This window comes from Lactuca virosa, chromosome 3, assembly GCF_052849685.1.
Source record: "Lactuca virosa cultivar CGN04683 chromosome 3, Lactuca_virosa_CGN04683_v6, whole genome shotgun sequence".
Classification (NCBI taxonomy): domain Eukaryota; kingdom Viridiplantae; phylum Streptophyta; class Magnoliopsida; order Asterales; family Asteraceae; genus Lactuca; species Lactuca virosa.
The window spans coordinates 106,021,850-106,046,021 of record NC_136428.1 but is presented as its reverse complement, the minus strand read 5'-3'; positions in this window follow the sequence as shown (position 1 = coordinate 106,046,021).

Here is a 24,172-nt window from a genome sequence, read left to right as displayed (position 1 = left end):
TTGTTGTATGGACGGAGATGCCGCACGCCAGTCTGTTGGGGGGAGGTTGGTCACAGGGTGATGGATCGGACCGAGGTAGTCCTATAGACTACCGATATGATTCAGCAGACCAGACAACGGTTACAGACCGCACAGAGTCAGCAGAAGAGTTACGCCGACCGTTGGCAATCTGAGTTGGAGTTTCAGGTCGGTGACATGGTACTCCTGAAGGTCTCACCATGGAAGGGTGTGATTCGCTTCAGGAAGAGGGGAAGTTGGGTGCCCGATACATCGGGCCATTCAGGATCACTGCCAGCGTTGGCAAGGTGGCGTATAGACTAGATCTCCCTAAGGAGCTTAGTCACATCCACAATACTTTCCATGTTTCAAAGTTGTGGAAGTGCATTCAGGATGAGGAGGCAATAGTGTCATTAGATGATATTCATCTCGATGAGCGACTGAATTACATGGAGAGGCCAGTGGATGTCCTTGAGAGGAGGGTATAGGTCCTATGGAACAAGGAAGTATCTTTGGTAAAGGTACAGTGGCAGCACCGGAGGGGATCTGAGTGGAGGTGGGAGCCGGAGGCAGAGATGCGGGAGCATTACCCTGAGTTATTTACCGCAACAGACTTCGAGGATGAAGTCTAGTTCAAGTGGGGGAGAACTGTAACATCCCGACTCCCAGATATAAAAAATTAAAGTTTATTGTCATGTTCTTAGACCTACTCGACGAGTTGGATGCACCAACTCGTCGTGTAGAAACAGTTCAGACCTTGTAACTTTATGAGGTCTACTCGATGAGTTGGAGGACCCCAACTCGACGAGTAGGAACTGGAAAATGAAACCCTAATTTCCAGGGTTTTGTACCCTATTTGAAGGGGCCATTAGCCTCCCTCAGCCTCCCTTACCGTTCCCCTTGAGCTCAGAAAACCCTAATCTCGCCTACTCTCCATTGTTGTGTGTTAAGAAGCTTGGAAGGTGGATTTTGTGAAGAAGGCTTGAAGTCTAAGGAGCTTGGAGCAAAGAGAAGCTTGTGCATCTGATTCTACTTCATCTTGGCATCATTTTGAAGGTAACAAGTCGTTACCTTGGCTTATCTTTAGCTAGATCTATTCATGCATAGGTTTAGAGCCATTTTAGCATATTTGTGATTCAATTCGTGTATTGGGCATGATCTGAAGTTGTAACTTCAGATCTGGACTCCCTTTGGTCCCTATAGTCATAAAGTTATCAGATTTAGCAAGCATTGACCCTTCTCTTTGGGTTAAACATTTCCCTTAGCTTGGTTTTGGCATTTAGGACCATGCATGTACGTAAAGCTTGCAACCTTACGTGGAAACCATGCCTAGGAGGTTAGATCTGCAACTTGGAGCTTTGGGGGTAGCTTAAAAACGTCTGAATGAGAAATGAACTGAAGGGACTCGACGAGTTGCATAGTCAACTCGACGAGTCGGATGAAGATTTACCGTTGTGGGTTTCTGCATGGACTCGACGAGTCAGTAAGACGACTCGACGAGTCAGTTAGGGTTTTCCCAACATTTGGACACGCATGGACTCAACGAGTTTGTTTGAAACTCGGTGAGTCAACTAGGGTTTCTACGATTTCTCGAGTTCTGGAAGTACTCGACGAGTTAGTAAGCTACACTCGACGAGTTGGGTCAACATGGACTGTTGATCTTGACTGTTGACTTTGAATTTGACCAAGGGTTGACCAGTTTGACTTTTAGGGGTATTTTAGTAAATTGAGAATTTATGGAAGCGGTCCAATGGTGAATATAGGTGGTGGAGTTTGTGGCTGTGATTCGAGAGTTTGATCTTATCACTACAGTGCGACATTGTGAGGTGAGTTTCCTCACTATACTCAAGGGTTTAAGGCACCAAGGCCGACCCTTTCTAGATTGTTATCCTGATATGTTATATGTTTAAGCATCGTATGATCTGTTAAATAGGTATCCTGGTAGATAGGATGTTATTATGCTATTATGAACTGTTACATCGGTATCCTGGTAGATAGGATGTATTATGATGATATGATGTGCTAGATCGGTTTGTCTGTTTATAAACTGTTATGTGATGATCTGATATATGTGCACATGTTTGATTAGTGGTTGAGGCTTATCTGCTTTGTACGAGAGCCAACAGACCTGGGCTTTCCAACCTGATGGTTGTGGGCCGTGAGTATTCCATCCCGATGATGATTGGACTCGTGGTATGTGGGCATTCCAACCCTATGGTTGTGGGCCGAGGGTATACCATCCCGAGGATGACTGGACCCATAGTATGTTGGCATTCCATCTCGATGGTTGAGGGCCTGGGGTATTCCAACCGGATGGTTGATTGGACCCATAGTATGTTGTTTGTGATTATGTGTATATTGTTATGTGTATGGGTATTTTGGGGGAAACTCACTAAACTTCGGGCTTATAGTTTTGGATTTTGTTTCAGGTACTTCAGATGATCGCGGGAAGGCGAAGGCGTGATCGTGCACCTCCTCTCATTTTTATGATCTCGATTTCTGGAATACTCTGATGTCTAAATTATTTTGAAAACACTTTGTAATAACTTAATGGTTTGAATAATTAAAAAAGTTTTAAATTGGCCTGATTTTTATGGATGTTACAAGAAGCCAAGAAGATGTCATGGGAAGAATTCCTTATGCCATTGAAGAGGGAGTATTAATCTGAGCAAGACATTCTAGAAATCAACAACGAGTTCCAGAATCCAAAGAAGGAAAAAAGTGAGTGTTAGCGAGTACGCTACAACGCTCACTAAGAAGATGAAGTTGGTTCCTTACTTGGTTCCTACTGAACTCTCTAAGGTCAAAAAGTTTGCTGATGGATTACCAGTGGATTTTGGTCTAATGGTTAAGAAAGAAACCATCTTGAAGGCTGCCCATAGAATGTTGAGACTCAATTAAGGGAGAAGGGTCTGGAGAGAGCAGAGGTAGGAGAGAAGAGAAAGTTTGAAAGATCCACAAGAAGAGAAAATTTTCAAAATCTGTCCCCAACAACAAGAAGTTTGGGGCAAGTGGTGAAGCAAAATTGTGTGATAAGTGCAAGAAGAAGCACTTTGGGAAGTTTAGTGATAAAGTGACCTGTTACAAATGTGGAAGAACCGGTCACTACTCTAATGAATATACGTTCAACAAGATATTGTTTAATGGATGCCGAGAGGAGGGGTATACTCAGAAGGATTGCCCGGAGAAGAAGGAGGATGCAAAGCCAAAGGATAGAGCATTCCAAATGACTCCGGAAGTAGCAAAGGAGGAACCAAATGCCGCTTTAGGTACTTTTCTAGTGAATGAATTGGCTTCCAATATATTGTTTGATTCTGGAGCTAATCACTCCTTTATTTCACATAAATTTGGTAGAAGACTAGCATTTCCTGTAAATAGAATATATAATACCTTAGTAGTCGAGGTTGCTAGTGGAAAATTCTTACCTCATAGTGATTGCATGAAGAATATCGTCATTGAATTGAATGGGAATAAGTTCCACGAGGAGTTATGGCCCATTAAGTTAAACGGTTTCGACATAATATTAGGAATGGATTGGCTTAGTGTGAACGACGCCGAGATACTATGTAGAAAGAAGATGGTGAGAGTAAACACGTCTAGAGGAGAATCATTTATGGTGTACGGGGACAAACGCCGAGTAAATTATGGAATCATTTCCCTGATGAAAGCCATGATGTGTTTATCCAAAGGATGTACATCATATCTGGCATTCATGATTAATGGGAAGAAGGAGAAGAAGGGGATGCAGAGAATACCAGTGGTGTGTGACTTTCCGGAAGTCTTTCCCGAATATCTTCCCGGATTGCCCCCTAATAGACAAGTTGAATTTAAATAGACTTGTTATCAGGAACCACACCGATGACGAAAGCACCATACCGATTAGCACCGATAGAGATGAAGAAGATTATGATGCAACTTCAGGATTTTTTGGACAAAGGTTTCATAAGACCTAGTTCTTCACCCTGGGGAGCTTCAGTGCTATTCGCAAAGAAGAAGGATGAGAGCATGAGGATGTGCATTGATTATAGAGAGTTGAATAAAGTAACAGTGAAGAATAAATACCCTTTGCCTAGAATTGATGACCTGTTTGATCAATTTCAAAACACAAGCTACTTCTCAAAGATTGATCTCAGGTCAGGGTATCATCAGCTGAAGGTGCGAGAGCAAGATATTGAGAAGAGAACTTTCAGAGCGAGATATGGACACTATGAGTTTTTGGTTATGTCATTCGGACTAACCAATCCTCCAACAACATTTATGGATCTGATGAATAGGGTTTGTAAAACTTTCCTCAATAGATCTATAATAGTGTTCATTGATGACATTCTAATTTACTCGAAGAGCCAACAGGAGCATGTCAAGCACTTGCACGAAGTGTTAGAAGTTTTGAGAAAAGGAGAAGTTGTATGCAAAGTTATCTAAATGTGATTTTTGGATACGAGAAGTGAAATTCTTGGGTCATGTGGTTAACCAATATGGAATAATGGTTGACCCAACAAAGATCGAAGTAGTGATGAATTGGGAATGACCAAGAATTCCCACTGAGATTCGTAGTTTCCTAGGATTAGCTGAATATTACAGAAGGTTTATCCAAGGCTTTTCTTCGATAGCTACTCTGTTGACAACATTGACCCATAAAGGAGCTACCAATACATCGAGTGAGAAGCAAGAAGAAGCTTTTGAGAAGTTAACAAATCGATTGAGTGAAACACCAATCCTTGCCTTACCCGATGGAGTAGAAGGCTTCACAATTTACAATGAGCATATGGAGTTGGATTAGGTTGTTTTCTAACCCAAAGAGACAAGGTGATAGCATATACATCCAGGCAAATGAAAGAACACGAACAAAACTACCCCAATCATGATTTGGAGGTGGCAACGATGGTGTTTTCACTAAAATATGGAGGCATTATCTTTAATAAAAGAAGTGTAAACTTTTCACTGATCATAAGAGTCTCCAGTATCTCTTTAATCATAATGAGTGGAACATGAGACAAAGACACTGGCTATAGTTACTCAAGGATTATGACTGTGAGATAATTTACCACCCTAGTAAAGAGAATGTCGTAGCTGATGCTTTGAGTCGAAAAGTGAACCTGGAAAGGAAAAGGCCAAGAGCGTTAAAAATTGAAATTGTCTTGATGATTATGGAGAACATCCAAAAGGCGAATAATGAAGCTTTGGAGGGAGATAACCGAAAGGAAGAAATTCTGGGAAAATTTTAGTGTTCGATACAAAAAGTCAAGGATTGAAGGTATTCCAAAACAGAATTTGGGTGCCCAAGATGGGAAGAATGATGGATCTTCTTATGGAATAAACTCAAAATTCCATGTACTCAATTCATCCAGGTAGCATCACAATGTATAGGCATTTGAAACCTTACTACTGGTGGCCGATGATGAACCTCAATATTTCTAAGTATGTGGCTGAGTGTGTGACTTGCGCAAGAGTTAAAGTGCAACATCAGAAACCATATGGGAATTTGAAACCATTACCGGTACCCATGGGTAAATGGGAAGACATCACCACAAATTTTGTGACCAAATTACCCAGAACAAATGAAAGTCATGATATGGTTTGGGTAATCATAGACTGATTGACAAAGTGTGTGAATTTCATAGTAGCTAATGAGCAATGGTCTATGGAAAATCTTGCAAAAGTTTGCGTGAAAGTGATTGTGAAAGCTCACGGTGTTCCATTGAAAAATGTGTCTGACCGTAACAGTCATTTTACTTCTTGGTTTTGGCGAACTTTACGGGAAGAGATGGGTACAAAAATATGTTTGAGTACTTCTTACCGTCAACATACTGATGGTCAAAGCGAGAGAACGATTCAAACACGGGAATATCTGTTGAGAGCTTGTACCTTGGAGTTTATGGGTAAATGGGATGAGCATTTACCAATGGTAGAATTTTATTACAACAATAGTTAACATTAGAGCATTAAGATGGCACCTTATAAAGCACTGTACGGATAGAAGTGTCATACAACTTCTTGTTGGCTTGAAGCTAGAGAGAAGCAGTTTATGGGTCCTGAGATTGTCCATCAGACTGCTGAGAAGTTGAAAGTAATTAAAGAAAGGATGTTAGCAACTCAAAGCCATCAAAAGATCTATGCAGATAAGAAGCGACAATCGATTACATTTGAAATCGGAGACCAGGTGTTGCTTAAATTCTCTCCATGGAAGGGACTTATCAGATTTGGAAAGCGAGGGAAGCTATGTCCAAGATTCATCAGACCGTTCAAAGTTCTTTAGAGAGTTGGGAACCAAGGTTAGAAGCTGGAGTTATCGGAAGAACTGGAAGGTATTCATAACACCTTTCATGTGTTTTATTTAAGGAAGTTAACGAGAGAAGTTCCCGATGTGATTCCACTTACGGTTTTAAGGATCGATGAGAATAAGAGGCTGATTGAAGAACCTGAAGAGATTTTTGACTGTAAGATGAAGAAGTTACAACGTAAAAAGGTCAAATTAGTGCTAGTGCGATGGAAGCATACGATTGGGCCAAACCTCACCAGGTAGACAAAAAGCGAAATGAGGAGTCGCTATCCGCATCTTTTTACTGATGCATGATTCTGAGGACGAAATCATCCTATGGGGGAGAGAATTATAACACCCACGTTTCTTTCTAGACATTAATAATATGATGTAATTGTAATGGTTAATAGTTGTAACCTTTATATGAAGTAAATAAAGAGAATTATTTAAGTATTTGTAGTTGTATGTAGTATACATGCTTAAAGCGATATAATAAAATAAGAAATAAAATACGCGTCTTAATTAGAATAATAATTAGGCCTAATAACCTTGATGAAAGTCGACGTAGTCATGATGAGGATTTTGGGGATATAAGGAACGCTCAAATCGGGCTTAAAACGAAGAACTTGTGACCCGTTGAAGTTTCACGTTCGACTCGATATGGAAACGCGTTTCGTAAAAAGTGAAATTTGGATAGGTTTCTCCTGCCTGATCGAGGTCCACACTATTTCTATTCATTATCTCGAGTTTCTCTAGATTTTAACCCAAATTTTCTTAGTATTTAGGGTATTTTGGTGAAGCCATGAGGCCCTAAGAGCCCGATATCTAGTGCAATTTCCGGACTTTTATCTTGGAAATCTCTGTAAGTTAAATTACACTCAACCTCATTTTAGTGTAATTTGTATTTATTCATAGTCAGTGTTATGAATCTATAAATAAGATTTATCGGTAATACCATGTCATTATATTGATTGATCTACTTATGGGAGAGGTGCCTAGAATGGTCACGTTGGCTTGGTTGTTGGATTTCAGAAAGGCTATACGCCGAAATGCTCCTGCCTCCCAACTTTCCTTCCTGGCTGATCCTTATTTGATAGAAATCTCAGTATACATTGGGATTATTAAGGAATCTAGACTATTAATTAGTCAGAAGAAATAATGAACTAAGAGTTGGTGATAATTGAACCTAGGTCACGTCAAAGGAAAGGCTAAGTGCTGAAGCGAAGAGCTGCCCAACTTTCCAGTCATCACTTTAACAAGTGAGTGCATAATTACTTTCAACTTACACATAGATATAAAGTATCTAGCTGTTTAAATGCTATGTGTGCCTATTATCCGTATTACTTGGTATTTGTGTTAAAATAATTATATGATTTTTACTTAAATTAGTCATATATGTATTTTCGTATACTATTATGTAAAATATATTGGATAGTGATGGGTGATGAAAATGATGAGATGATGATGAGAGGACTTGACTATAGATGAACCAATCATCTAGTAGAGTATAGATGATGACCACAGACTATTCTAGACAGTCCAGTAGAAACGCTAGTAGGCTCGCAACATATAGGTGTTAATGAACTATCTGTTCATTTGATGTACTTTATCCCCCTATGGTTGCCTTTCTGATACATATTGCTAAAGGAATGCCCCAAGTAGTATTGTCTACTCGTTGATGATGATGCTCCTTAGGATAGGTCCATTGAGATCAGTATTTTAGGATAAATATGTGAAAATAATGGGAATGGCTAAATTATTTGATGCAAATTATATAATTAAAGAACTTCATTATTGTGGGTTGAAAACCCTATGTGCTCACCAGGCCCCAAGCCTGACCCAGTCAGTTTCATTTTATCACAAGTAGTGGTACGAAGACATTTGGATGATGAGAGATTTGAGGAGTTTGTAGGCCATTAGTATAATAAGATGTTGTAAGGCTTATCAAGACTTGTTTATGCTTTGATAATACTATTATCATGGTTTTTAAATATAAATGAAATATATTTCTTTGGAAATGATTTGATAATACAATTATCATTTTTAGGAACAAATTTTGTAAGATATGATGCTCATGGGACTCAAAAAGGCCATAAAGTTGCTAACTTTATTCCGTCCACTCACTCTAACCAAAACCATGGACCAAAATGGACTAAGACAACCTACATCTAAGAGAATAAACCATAAATATAAAAGCTTGAGTCCTTACAAATGGTCCGGGAAATGATTTTATATATGGGGAGGTGTTGCTTGCTTGATCCTTGCACCAAACGTTCTTCTTCTTCCTTCGAAGTGCACCAAAACACGAAAAATAAGCTCAAATATGGGAGAGAGAGAGGATTAAGGTTTCTTCAAAGCTCTTGGAGGTGATGGATGATAAGGGTAGAGGAAACCTTGGCCATCACTTCCCTTAAGTACGGATTTATGCCAAAAACTATGGTTTAGCATAAAATGGTCGCCACGTCGTGGCCAATATATTGTCACGTTGTGGCGCAAACCTAAGCAACGCGTCTCATACGGGCTCTACCATATCGTGGTGATATCTCCACCACGCCGTGGCTAACAAAAATCCATAATTTACATTTAAATTTTATACCTCGATGATGTGGATGTTACAACTCTCCCCCACTTGAATCAGACTTTGTCCTTGAAGTCCGCTGCTGCAAACAACTCGGGGTAATGCTCCCTCATTTCCTCCTCGGGTTCCTAAGTCCACTCGGAACTCTTCTGGTGCTGCCATTGCACCTTTACCAATCCCACTACCTTGTTGCACAAGGTTTTTGTCTTCCTATTGAGGATCATAATCGGTATTTCTACATAATTCAGGCACTCATCAACCTGAATGTCGTCCAAGGGAACCGCTGCAGAATCATCAACCAAACACTTACGCAGCTGAGAAACATGAAAGGTGTTGTGAATCTGGCTAAGTTCGGCAGGTAAATCCAATCGGTACGCAACCTTGCACACACGGGAAATAACCCTCAAAGGACCAATGAATCTGGGGCCTAACTTGCCCCGATTCCTGAACCGGATGACACCCTTCCAAGGTGAAACCTTCATTAGCACAAAAAATATCCGACCTGGAATTTGAGGGCCAAACATTGCCAATCAGTATAACTCTTCAAACGAATATGTGTGGTCTGCAATTGATCGCACACTTGGTAAATCAACTCTGTAGTCTTAAGTACTACCTCAGTACTCCCCATAACTCGACGCCTGACCTCGCCCCAACAAACCGAGGTCCGACACTTCCTCCCGTAAAGCATCTATAAGGGAGGTCGATCAATATTGGTAAGATAAATATTGTTGTAGGAGAACTCGACCAAAGGATGGTAAGTATCCCAACTCCCACCAACATATAGCACACATGCCCGAAGCATATCCTCGAGCGTTTGAACAGTACGCTCGCTCTGTCCGTTGGTCTGGGAGTGGTATGTTGTGCTGAAATGCAGCTGAGTACCCAACTCCTTGTGAAACTTTATCCAAAACCTGGAGGTGAAACGAACATCATGATCGGAAATCACTGAAACTGGAACTCCATGATGAGCGACTACCTCTGTGATATAGATGTCGGCCAAGTTCTCGGCATAAATTCTCTCTGAAATTGGGATGAAATGAGCACTCTTGGTCAATATATCAACTATGAACCAGATAGAATCAACCTTACATGCCATCCTTGGCAACTTCGTAATAAAGTCCATAGTGATGTCCTCCCATTTCCACATGGGAATGGGTAACATCTGCATCTTGCTGTGGGGTCTTTGATTTTCAACCTTGACTTTCCGACAAGTCAGTCGCCTCTCAACGTACCATGCTATCTCCCTCTTCACGCAGGTCTACTAGTAGCTCAGTCTCAAGTATCTATACATCTTCATGTCCCCTAGATGGATTAAAAACTTAGGTTTGTGTGCTTCTTCCAACAATGTCTATGTAACCCTGCCAGCAACCGGAAACCATACCCTACCACATTGAGTCCATAACCCACGACTATATCTGACAAATAACGGAAGCTGGCCCTTGATTCTCCCTTTCTTCCAATTCTTCCTCTTTAACCCCTCTACCTGTGCTTTTCTTGATCAAATCTAACAATGGTGAAACAATAATCATCCTCAAACATAGATATCTGATGGGTGTACTCACTGCCTTGCGATTTAAGGCATCAGCCACAACATTGGCCTTCCCAGGATGATACAAAATCTCACATTCATAATCTTTCACCACGTCTAACCATCTGCGGTATCTCAAATTCAGGTTCTGCTGATCCATCAAATATCTCAAGTTCTTGTGGTTTGTGAAGATAGTACAACGGACCCCATACAGATAATGTCGCCAAATCTTGAGGGCGAAAACCACAACCCCCAGCTCCAAATCATGTGTAGGGTAATTTCCCTCATGAGGCTTCAACTGCCTCGATGTGTAAGCAATCACATGACCCCTTTGTATAAGAACTACACCCAGAGCCAATATTGATGCATCACAATAAACCACAAAGTCATCCATACCCTAGGGAAGGGCCATAATCGGAGCCTCACACAATCTCTTCCTATAAATCCTCTCCATCCTTAAAGTCTCTAACACCTCCTGCAAGTGATCCTAATGATGTTCCTTGGTCTTATAATAGACCAATATATCATCAATAAACACCATCACCGACTGGTCCAACATCGGCCTGGACTCCCGGTTCATTAGATCCATGAACGTTGTCGGTGCGTTGGTGAGCCCGAATGGCATCACAACACACTTGTAATGACCATAACGAGTCCCGAAGGCGGTCTTCTGTACATACTCATCTCTGACCCTCATTTGATGATAATCTGATCTCAAATCAATCTTGGAGAACCAAGACGCACCCTGATGCTGGTCAAAAAAATCATCAATCCTTGGAATTGGGTAACAGTTCTTAACCGTCAACTTGTTCAGCTCCCGGTAGTGAATACACATCATGTTCGAACTATCCTTCTTTTCTATAAAAAAGATCGGTGCTCCCTACGGTGAACTGCTCGGCCTGATAAATCCCTTGTCTAATAGCTCATGCGGCTGTGTAGACAACTCCTACATCTTAGGTGGTGCCAAGTGATATGGTGCCTTGGCTATCAGAGTTGCACCCAGAACCAAGTTAATATGTAACTTTACCTGCCTCTCACGAGGTACCCCTGGTAAATGCTCGAGAAACACATTTGGAAAATCTCGAACGATATGGACATCACCTACTATCTTCCTCTCCACAACCCGTTAATCCATAATATAAGCCACAAACCTAAAACATCTTCGTTGAAGATATCTCCTAGCCTTCGCAGCTGAGCACAAAGCCGGTACTCGCCGAGTGTCATGACCATGAATAATCAAATCTCCCCCGCTTGGGGTTCGAACTCTCACCAACTGAAACTCGTAATCGATCATAGCTCCATTCTGGCTCAACCAATTCATGCCACAACAATCTTAGTCCCACATAGAGGGATAGGGACTATATCTATCCGGTACTTCTTGCGGAACAACTCGAGAACACAACCCCGATGAACACTAGGAGCACTCATTGTACGAGCGTCTGCAATCTATACCTCCAATGGATAATCCAAAGCTCCCGGAGTATCACCAAACTTCTTGCTAAGTGCAAGATATATGAAAGATCGGGTAGCTCCCGAATAAAAGAGAACAAGATCTGTAAGGGTCAAAGACCTGTTGTAATATGTCGAAGTCGTAAGTTTATTTTACAAGGAATTTATGTAACGAAGTGTACTGTTTAGTTCTTGTAATTTTTTGTGTGCTTTCATGTTTCCTATAAATAGGGACATTACTTAGAGTTAGATAAGAGTCTTTGTGTGAACTTGTCTACATACTCTCTGTAACAGTTGAAAGCATAATAGAGCTGAAACCAGATCATATTTACATCGTGTGTTCAATCTATATTCATATAACTCTGATTTGATTCGTACTTGATTCTACACTTCATCAATTGGTATCAGAGCAGGAATCATGATCTGAGATCTAATTATCACCATGATTCAAAAGGTTTTTGAATCAAATTTCTGGTTCAAAAAGTTCCGCACCTTTTGACGTGAAAAAGCGTTCTAGATCTTCAGTTGTGATTTGATTCTACAACTGATTTGTTGAATCGAGTATTCTACTTGATATTTCTGTTCAATTCAGCAATTTGCTTTCAAATTCTCTTTGATTTCTCAAAAATTCACAAAAATCTTCTTCCGTACATCAATGGCGAACTTCAATCTCAACTCGATGACTTCATACTCTCATCTGCTAGGATCTTCAACTAAGATTCCTATGCTCATTCCGGAATACTATGATCAATGGTCTAATCGTATGCAAGATTTCTTGAATGGAATCGATGAAGAGCTTTGGTCTTGCATCTCAGGGAATGTTACTCTTCCGACGAATCTTCAACCAACTAGATCGTCATCTGGTACTACGAGTGTGGAAGATCAAACTGTTCGAATGAAGAAACTTGAAGAACGATGCATAAGGGAGTTACGTGGTGCATTGCCTCCAGTTGTATATAACTATGTCATAAGTTGTACAACTGCAAAAGACATCTGGAATAATCTCAAAGAAAAGTTTCAAGGTAGTGAGAAGACGAAAATCAATTCAGTTAAGCATTGTTTGATTGAATTGAAGGATTTCAAGCAAAAAGATGGTCAAACGATTGAAAGTTACTATGATAGGCTGAACGAGCTGATTTACAAATGAAATCGTTATGGAATCACGAGGTCTGCAATGGAATTCAATCTCACCTTTGTTATGGGACTCCGTAAAGAATGGAGGAGTGTTAGCATGATGGTGAAAAATCAACAGAGTTTCGACACATCTTCGTTGAATGATTTGTACAATTAACTGAAAACTCACTAAAGTGAAGTGAACGAAATGGCATAAGAGTCGAAGCTTAGTCTGGGAGGTCCATTAGCACTTGTCTCTAAACTGTCTGAAAAGGAAGCAGTCGAAAAAAGTGATTCTGATGATGAAGAGGGGTTTATCATGAATTCGGATGATGAGGCAATAGCTTTTTACTCAAACAACCGAGTCAAAAAGTTTTTCAAGAAACCATTTAATCCAAAGGTGAAACAAAGTGAGGGAAAAGGAAGTTTCATGAACAAGGCTGCAGGAGAAGAGACGAAGAAGTATGAGAAGAATGATGGGAAGGGTGCTGAGGAGAAGAAAGAGAAGAAACTGAAAGGAGATTCTGGGATGGATTGTCATTATTGCAATGGAGCCAATCATCTAGCAAATGATTGCATGCTTCGAAAGAAGGATGAGAAAAAGAATATAGTAAAGGATGAGACATATTATGTGGAGAGATTGGAAGAGGTGCGTACGAAGGCGAAAAATTTGTCTTTGGTGGCTCAAGGTGAACAGGAGAATGATGGCACATATCAAATTTGGTCTTCGGGCTCTGATGATGAAGAAATGCGTAATCCTACGCATGGAGCCATGTATGCGAAGCTGGAGGAAGATTCGGACGAAGAGGTAAAAGGCCGATGCTTTGTGTCAAAGTCTGCTGATAAGTCTCCAATGACAACTTAGGTACGTAATATTCTTCAATCTTTCAATATTCCTTTGAGTGCATATGATTCTGAAATTGTTGCTTTTGATGATACTGTTGCTTATTTTGATAATTTGGTTGTTTCTGCTAGCAATGAAGCTAAGAAATTAAGCAATCAGTTGTTAGAGACACGGAAGAAGTTAGATTCGAAAGTTGTCAAGATAGAATGTTTAGAATTGCAAATAACAAACATTATGTGTGATCGAGATTCGTTGTCTAGTGAAGTAAAACTCTTATTAGCTCAACGAAATATCTACTGCAATTCTGCTAAACGTCTATATGGCAAGTTAACTGCATTGCATCATTCGTGTGAAATTAGCAAGGAACAACGTAGGAAATTATTACCTTTTCTAGCATATGAGAGAGCGAAGGTTGATAATATTTCGTATGATTGTGAGAAAAATATTGTTGAGTTTGACAAAATTCCTGATGATAGATATGCTTATGGAATTGTCAAAATCAACGAATGTCTTGATTCAAGTGAATTAGTTAAGATTGTGAATGATACTTTGACAAAATCAGAACAAATCAAAATTTTGAAAAAGACTGAGAATTCAACATCTGATTCTCAATCTAATTTTGCCGATATTGAAGATAACTCTGACAATATTAGCGAAATTAGTGAAATTGAGGATGTTGATTGTTCTCAGTTGTCTGTCATTAATATTGCATCAAAATCTAAAGGAAAAGAAAAACTTAAGGATTTGATGGTTAAGATTGACACTAACAAACCTTCAACTTCGAAAGTTTGTGATCATGAGATTGTGGATATCCGAGATAGTCAAACGGATAGCAGTGATGATGAAAATGATGATGACGATTCGCATAAAAAGGTTTCATCAAACAAAGATTTGAAAGAAACAGAAATTCCCCTTGTTGTTGTTGATCAAGTGTTTGGGAACACTGAAAACTTCGATAAAGTGTTGTCTGAAAAAGGAGCCCATTATTTGGAAACAAATCAAGTGGTGTATCCAAATTTCAAGTGTACTGATGATATTGTATTTCCAAATCAAGTGTTTGTCACCACTAGAAATGTTGAGAACATTAAACTAGAATTCAACAAAATGGTTGAAGATGACAACAAGAGAACAACAAACGACAGATTCTTTTCAAATCAAAGCACTGTCGAAAATAATCTAACAAAGAATTCATATGTTTTTCAAAGATAAAAACCACAACGCAAATGGGTTGAAAAATCGAAAATTGTGAAAGAAGTTACGAAAGAAGTTGTTGTGGAAAATGAAACTGTTGTCAAATTAAATTCCAAAGAATTTAAAGAACAAATTGACAAGTTTTCAAAAGAAAATGCAATTTCAAAAAGACAAGCTCGAAAGAAGATTTTTTGGCAAACCATGGAGCTTCGAAAACAACAAAATGATTTGACATTGAAAGCAACTGAAAACACAAAGACTAAATCTGTTGAGAACAAGTCTTCACATTCAGCAATTCATTCAGATCAAAAGATAAATCCCGCTCAAACAAATAAAACTAAATCTAAATTTCATCCAAAAACAAATTCTTCGAAAGTTTCAAACTCATCATTTTCAAAAGATAACAAAAATACCTCAAAGAGTGTTAAAAATCAACCATCACCACAACAATTTTCTTCTAATCAACAAACAAGGTTTTCTCAAAAACAAAATTTTCAAAATCGATTTTCTCAAAGTATAAGTGTTGGAAACAATGATGGAAGTCGATACACAATGGCATTTCGACCTAAATCAAATGTTGATTTCTTCCCACAAAAACCGAATTTTCCAAATCCTACAGGGAAATAAACCTTAAACGTTTCATACACAAAAGGGTTGTCTCGTGACAAAAACATCGATCATTGGCTTGAAGGAGAAGGACGAATGTATCAATCAAGGAAATATTCTAAACAACAAATTCACGAAGCTTATGAGAAATATGTGAATACTTCGTCAACTGAAAGCTCATCTTCACAAGACTCGAATGTTTCGGTAAAAACTTGGCAACCAGTTTCGAAAGAAAAGCATGATCATACACAATCTAAAAAGACGAAGGCATGTGTCAGTGACAATCCCAAACTAACAAAAACTTATGTTTCTACTCCTTTACCTAGTGATGTGGACTTAATTGATAGTCTCAAAACTAAAGTTTGTGATTGGGTTAAAAGTTCTTCATTTCATTCTGTTTTCAAAACTAATTTCCAAGGATCCAAACAGCCTTGGGTACCTAAATTCTTTCATTGATTGCAGGTATTATATGACGAGCAATATGATGAGAAATGGTATATCGATAGTGGTTGCTCACGTCACATGACATGACGAAAGGAAAATTTGAGAGATTTTCGAAGCTTGGAAAATGCAGGAGTTGTGAAGTTCGGCAACAATCGCAAGTGCCAGGTGAAAGGATATGGCAAAGTCATGAATGGAAAGTTCACTGTTAATCGTGTTGCTTATGTAGAAGGTCTTCAACATAACTTGATAAGTGTTTCACAACTTGTTGTGGGCACTGGCAATCAAGTGGTGTTTAACGAAGAAGGCAGCATCATTTCGAATGTTGAAACTAACGAAGTTTTGCTCAAATCCAAACGACATGGTGACATATTTACTCTTGATATCAAACCAATCACTGGCAAACCCTCAGTGTGCTTACTTTCGAAAGCTTCCTCCGACATCAGCTGGCTATGGCATCGACGTTTATCACGTTTAAACTTTAGAAATTTGAATAAATTGGTTGTTGTTGATCTTGTTCGAGGTTTACCTGTACTAAAATTTGACAATGATAAATTGTGTGCAGCTTGTGAACAAGGGAAACAACACAGGAAAGATCATCCAATTGTGATAGATTCGAAAATTGTGGAACCGTTGGAACTTCTTCACATTGACCTGTGTGGACTATCAACTATTGAAACTCTCAACAAGAAACAATATATTTTGGTTATTGTTGATGATTTTTCACGATTTACTTGGGTATATTTTCTCAGGTTAAAATCTGAAGTTGCTCAAACAATGATCGAGTTTATAAAGAAGATTGAGATAAGTCTGAAGAAAAATGTTCGGAAGATCAAAAGTGATAATGGATATGAGTTTAAGAACAAAGTGTTGGATTTGTACTTAACTGAAAAAGGAATTTCGCATAACTTCTCTTCGACCTATACACCTCAGCAAAATGGTGTTGTTGAAAGACAAAATAGGTCACTTTGCGAAGTAGCAAGAACTATGTTGACATATGCGAATCTTCCTCAATATCTATGGGCTGAAGCAGTTTCTACATCATGTTTCACTCAAAATCGATCTTTCATTCATCGTCGATTCAATATTACTCCGTATGAAATCATCAACAACCGAAAACCTAATGTCAAATTCTTTCATGTTTTTGGTTGCAGGTGTTTTGTAATGAATCTTAAAGATAGCCTTTCAAAATTTCAAGTTAAGGCTGACGAAGGCATATTTTTCGGATATTCGTACAATTCGGTTGCATACAGAGTCTTAAATAAGCGCACACGAAAAGTCGAAGAGACATTCAATCTTACTTTTGATGATTATTAAGTCAAACAAGTTGAAAAGCAATTTGAATAAAAACCAATCATTAATGAATCATCTGATGAAACTGAAGAATCAAATTCATCTGACTTTGATTATGATTTAATTTTTCGTATTCCTGACAGGGCTGTGGATGCTGAAGTTCATGCGAATGATAATCATCACTCTGAATCTTCGAATCATACTGATGACTTGGAAATTGCTCAAACTATTGTAGATGTTAATTCAACAACGAATTCTCCAGGAGTTGACGAAAGTATGCATAATAATCCAGTGGAAGGTGAGCACTTGGATTCGAATACTCTGGTTGAGGGGGATCATTCTTTCGAGGGGGAGAATGGGAGAATGGCTGAAGTTGTTGAGAGGGAGCATCTAGTTGAGGGGGAGCATCAAAATGATAATCTAGTTGTGGAGGAACATGTAGAAACTGATACAATAAATATTAATCAAAATGACGATTTTCATGATCTAAATGATAATGTTTCTGTTGTAGGATCTGAAAATGAAGAGATGTATGAAGATGCACCTTTGGAATTTGATCCGGCATATCCACCGTTAGAGAAATGGACAAGGACTCATCCGAAAGATCAAGTCATTGGGAATCCTCAAGATGGAGTATTAATAAGAGCTCAAATTCGTGCAAAGAATGAGGTATTAAATACTCATCAAGAATTTTGCATGTTCAATGTTTTCATCTCGAAAATTGAACCAAAAACAGTTAAGGTTGCAATGGAACACTCAGATTGGGTTGTTGCAATGCAATCTGAATTGGCTGAATTCGATAGAAACAAGGTATGGAGATTAATTCCAAAACCTGAAAATGTTTCGATTGTCGGGTTAAAATGGATTTTCAAAAACAAAACCGACAAGGATGGAAATATTATACGAAATAAAGAACGACTAGTTGTAAAAGGATATTCGCAACAAGAAGGGATTGATTATGAAGAAACCTTTGCCCCTGTCGCAAAACTCGAGGTTGTTCGAATATTTTTAGCTTATGCAGCTCATAAGGATTTCGATGTCTATCAAATGGATGTGAAATGTGCTTTTCTCAATGGCGAACTTGAAGGAACTATTTACGTTGAACAACCTCCAGGTTTCGTAAATGAAATGCATCCTGATCATGTGTACATTTTAGATAAAGCAGTTTATGGGTTAAAACAAGCACCAAGAGCATGGTATGCAACTCTTACCAGTTTCTTAAAACAGTCGGAATTTAAACAAGGATCAGTTGACCCGACATTATTTCGAAAGAAAGTTGGGAATCATCTAATGCTTGTTCAAATTTATGTTGACAATATTATTTTTGGCTATACTGACCCTGCTTTGTCTAGTGAATTCGAAAATTTGATGAAAAGCCAATTCGAAATGACCATGATGGGTAAAATCAATAATTTTCTTGGCTTAAACATTCATCAAAGCAGAGAAGGCATTTTCATCAATCAGGAAAAGTATACAAGGAATTTGCTCGAAAAATTTGGAATGACAAATAGCACGAAGCTAAGAGTACCAATGGAAGTTGGAACAAGGCTATCCCCTTCGTTAGAAACGCCTGCGGTTGATCTTACCTTATACAGGAGCATGATAGGTTCATTGCTTTATCTTACTGCAAGTAGACCTGATATCATGTTTTCTGTATGTAATTGTGCTAGGTATCAAGCAAATCCACGAGAACCACATTTAATTGCTGTGAAGAATATCTTTCATTATCTCAAGGGAACAATTTCGTTAGGATTGTGGTATCCTTCGAAAACAGGATTTTTCATTCAGGCATTTTCAGATGCAGATCTAGGAGGATGTACTTTGGATCGAAAAAGCACAAGTGGTGGTTGTCAATTTTTGGATGGCAAGTTGGTTAGTTGGCAGTCGAAGAAGATAACGTGTGTTTCGATTTCTACTGCTGAAGTTGAATATGTTGCAGCTGCTGCTTGTACTTCACAAATTATTTGGATCCACAGTCAGTTGAGAGATTATGCCGTTAATACGAAAAAGATTCCATTGTATTGTGATTCACAAAGTGCTATACGCATTTGTCATAATCCAGTACAACATTCGAAAACAAAACATTTAGCTCTTCGTTATCATTTTATCAAAGATCATGTGGAAGATGGCAATATAGAAGTCCGATTTGTGAAAACAACGGATCAGCTTGCTGATATTTTTACAAAAGCTTTGGATGAAATATCATTTGTTCGAATTTTGACAGGATTGGGAATGATCGAAGCAAGTTCAGTTCCAGGAATGATTTTGAATGTATAACAACGAAGTGTTATATAAATATGACGATTCAGAGGTCATCATGATTCATTCAGAGGCTGATAGTATTAACCATTCAGAGGTTACTGTTCATAGTCAACGCTTCGACATGCTTCATCTTCGTTACATTGAGAATTTGCTTTGAAGTAACACTTTGCATTAGATTTCCACATTTCTTTTGTATCTTAGTTTTATTTTCGAAAAATCAAAAACTACAAAAAGATTTTATTTCTGTTTTGTCATTTTATTTTCGAAAAATCACAAAATCCAAAAAGATTTTTTTTAATTGTATTTTTTTTGAAAAATCAAAAATATCAAAAAGATTTTTGTTATTTTGTTCTTTATCTTTTGTATGTACAGATTTCATGAAGGTTATACAAGGTCCATGCTTATGTTTCTCTGGGAAGGTACAATTTCGACAACTTTGTACTAGTTAGACTGTCCCTAGAAGCATGCTGCAGCATGTCGACCCAAGCCTCCATAGACTCAATGTGTGTTTACGAAAGCCTTAATGAAAATTTTCATACGAAAATTTCTTCCCAAGTCAGGCTTATATTCACATTAGTCAAATGAGCTACCTTACTCTTCTCAAATGAGTTAAGAGTTGTCTGTTTGGTCCAATCATAACATATGTACAAGTGTTTGCGTGAACCAATCTTTTTCATCACCAAATTTCTTACACTTTCACACACGAAGACATATGTCCAAGAGATCTTTGATTCAACCCATAAAGATTTAGACATGTCAAAATTTTGTGTTAATGATCTGACATCATGAGACCGTGATGAAAGGGAAACCCAACATTCTATCTTCGTAAGGAATTGACGGGGAACTATGTTCCGGTTTTGACGAAACATTTGTTTCCGCACCATTTTTCGAAACTCCAAATCATATTCATTTCATATGAGTGGTCTTGATCAAACTATCGAAGCCCACAATGTTTTTTACCCAACATGATTCAGTATCAATTTTTTCATGAATATGATTTCCGTGTGAGTTTCATTTGCTTTCGAAGTCACATTCAAAATAATTCAAAGCATACTTGTCACTGACTACACCGGTCACACAGGTAATTTCGGTTACAATTACTCACCTTATGTTTAGGTTGATATGTAACGAAATTGTAAACTACCCATGAAGCCTTATAAAAGAATCCCTTCGATACTACTGTATAAGTATTCGATTGTAATTCATGGGAACATACACAAGCAGCTGATTATCTCTCTTGATAATTAACGACATAACCTTTGCCTGGGGTTTATCTGCTTTTGTGTCGAATATTACTTTATTTGACATTACATATCCAAATTTTCGTTAAATTGCTTCTTATCTTATCTTTGGAACACTGCACTCACGAAATCCTTGAGGTTCTGAGTAATACCAACTCAGGCTGATGATTTCAAACATCTGGCACATGACTTCGCTTTTTATCCCAAAAGTGAAAGAGCCTTACCTCCATCCGAAGATTGGTGACGGTTACAATTCAATTGAGATAAACGATTAGACTGTTTGAAAAGACGTTCTGTATTCAGTCCGGGTTTCTAGGTGATGTGACAACTACTTTTTGACGCATGACTACTTTATCGGCAGAATGGTGTGAGATTCACGGTTCCACATCGGATCTCATTTAATGTCAGTCCCGCTTCAAATTCAAACACTAGGGTTACATATAAAAGGGGAATCAAAGGGTTATATCAGTTTACGCTTTCAAACGTAAAATTCCCAACTTTTCTCTGAAAATTTCCGATTGTTCTTCAAAGCTTCAACAAACCCTAATCATGGACAATTCTGCTGATGTTGTTGTTCAATCAAAAACACTGAAGATGTTACTTCCCAACCAATAATGAAGATTCAAGGCACAAACTATCAAGTAGAAGATGGTGTTTCTCTTTATCCAGACGAATTGAAGATGTTGGTAGTCGCATTGAAGAGCTCTGTTCTTTCCACTGACATGTTCAATTCCTTTGTAGTTCCACTTTCATGGCTTTCAGAAGCAGGATTCACTACTACTTACAACAAAGCAATGGATATCATCACTTTTCAACTGGTGAATGAAAAGAAGATCCGATTGTCCAAGAAGATTTTTTGTCAGATTCTTGATATCCCCAATTCTCCAATCTATACTGATCTTTCTTCTGCACAAGTCATCCACATGTTTAATGAGATGGGTCATCAACCCCCACTCACCAAGATCAGTGATTTCAAGAAGTCTGGACTTCCGACTGTTTGGAATTTTCTCTTCGGCATCTTTCTACGCTGCTTGACTGGTCGCAGTGTTGGCTTGGATAAAGGTCGAATGGAGGTTTATGCAATGGTAGTTGGTGTGTACTATGATATCACTGTGGATTATTCTACACAGTTGTGGAAGGAATTTCAGAAGAGTGTAGAAAACACGAATGTTGTTCGAGGAATTTCGTGTGCAAGGTATTGGAGTTTAATTCTTCGATATTTCTATGCCAAAGAAGGAATTGAGGTGCCTACTGATGAGGAGACAGTTGAATTCATGAAGTATCAATTTCCGAAGGAGGTTACTGATGATGCTGAAATCTTTACACACATTGCAAGAATTCCAGATGCAATGTTACAGCGTGTTGATCCAACAAACTTGGTTCTTATGGAGTATTTAGAAACAATCAATCCTGATGATGGCTCTGGGAAGTTTTTGCCAAAAGAAAAAGCTGGTCCTTCGAAGAAGTCACACAAATCAAAGAAGGATGCAACAATTACTCCTGAGAAACCTGTTCAGGAGCCAAAGAAAAAGAAATCACCACCAAAACAGACGAAGCGAGAAGCACAAGTTTCGACTATTGTGGTTGAGCCGGTCGAGCCTGTTATTTATGACCAAGAAAAGGAAACAATCCCATCAAAATCAGGTATTTTTCGAAGAATTAAGAAAAAGTCTCGTAGATCACGAAAGCTTTCAGATGGTTTGGTTAAGTCTTCTTCTACTATGGTTGGTAAACCATATCTGAATCACCAAGGAATTCTCATTCGTGAGGTTCCAGCTCCTGTTTCTCCTTCATCCAAGAAACGAAGAGCTGAAGATGTTGCTACACATATTTCCAAGAAGAAGCTAAAGAAAAGAAAGGTGGTTCTTCAAGCAGAATCATCCAAAAGGGGTGAAAGTTCCTGAAACACCTGAAGCTACTATTCTCCAATCAACATCTATTCCTGAGTAGACTAAGGTCACACCACCCGAAGTTTCGTTAACCGAATTAGTTATTGAAGAGGTTCAAACTTCAGACATCAATACACACGTATCTGATATGGATGTAAATGTCAATATGGGTGAAGTAAATTACAATAAAGAAATTGTTGTTTCCACTCAAGGTATTCCTGCATCTTCTGATACTTTTGTTTCTTTATCTCCATTCATTGTTCCTATTTCGAGCACTACAAATTCACCCACCTTTGAAACCATTCTCACCCAACCAATAACTACTTTGTTCTCATCGCAAACCACTGATCCAATTCAATCTACTGAGGATACTGATGTTGACGAAGGGGGTTTTGGAGGAACATTTGAAGAGATGGAATTTGATGAAGAAGAAGAAACTTTTCCCGACAATATGTTAATGGCGATGAAGCAATTTAAGATTCTGAATAAGAAGATGAATTCAATTATTCAGTCTCAAGCTGACATGGGGGGAAGTCAATCTCTTTCAAGTTTGGAACTTGATGTTATGCTCAAAGCATTCGAAGCCAGGATGGTTAGTAAAGTTTCTGGAATGCTTCAAGATTCTGAATCTAAAATCTTGGAGAAGGTGGATCAAAGTGATAAGTGTAATGAATTACGAGTGAAGTCTCAATCTTCGAATTTTGTAAGTGAAGTTCAAGATTTGCGAAGGGTGGCTAAAGAAAGACATGTCTTGTTTATTAAATATGTGAAGCAAGTACGCGAAGATGTCAACCTAAAGCTTCAAGAACTTCGTGAAGATATGATCAAAAAGATTGCTAGTGCTCAGCAAGGCTATGCATCTCTCAATCAAAAAGTGGATATTATTTGTGAGGCTGTCACAAAGTATGTCAAGATGTATGAAAGCTTGAGTCCTCAAGTATCTCAACTTTCTACGGATAACAGTCGAAGCTTTGTGGAGCTTACCTCGTTGTTAAAGGAGTTGAAAGACTTGTCTACCACACCTGTTTACTCTTCGATCATAACCCCATAATTCTTATCTCAAAAGTTTTCTCAATTCGAGGCTGTGTTGCATAAACAGTTGGCTCCGTTATCCAAGTTTTCAAGTCTTCTACCAACCAATTCCCCACCTGTTGTCATAGGGGTGCAAGGGGGAGAAAAGAAGGTTGGTAATGCGAAAGTTGGCGAGGTTTCGCATGAAGCTGTGAAAACTGTTGGGAAGAATTTTCAAACAACAATTCCATTATCAAAGCCAATTATCTCAACTGCTGGACCTGTTACTTCAACAGTTGTTACAACAATGCCAATTTCTACGAAGCCAAATCCAAGACCAATTTCTAAAGGAATTATGATTGGGGAAGGTGGTAGTAGTTCGAAGCCCAAAGAAGTTGTTGATAGTTCCTCGGTCAAAGATAAAGGGAAAACAATTTTGGTCGAAAAATCAAAATAGGAGAAGAAAGCTG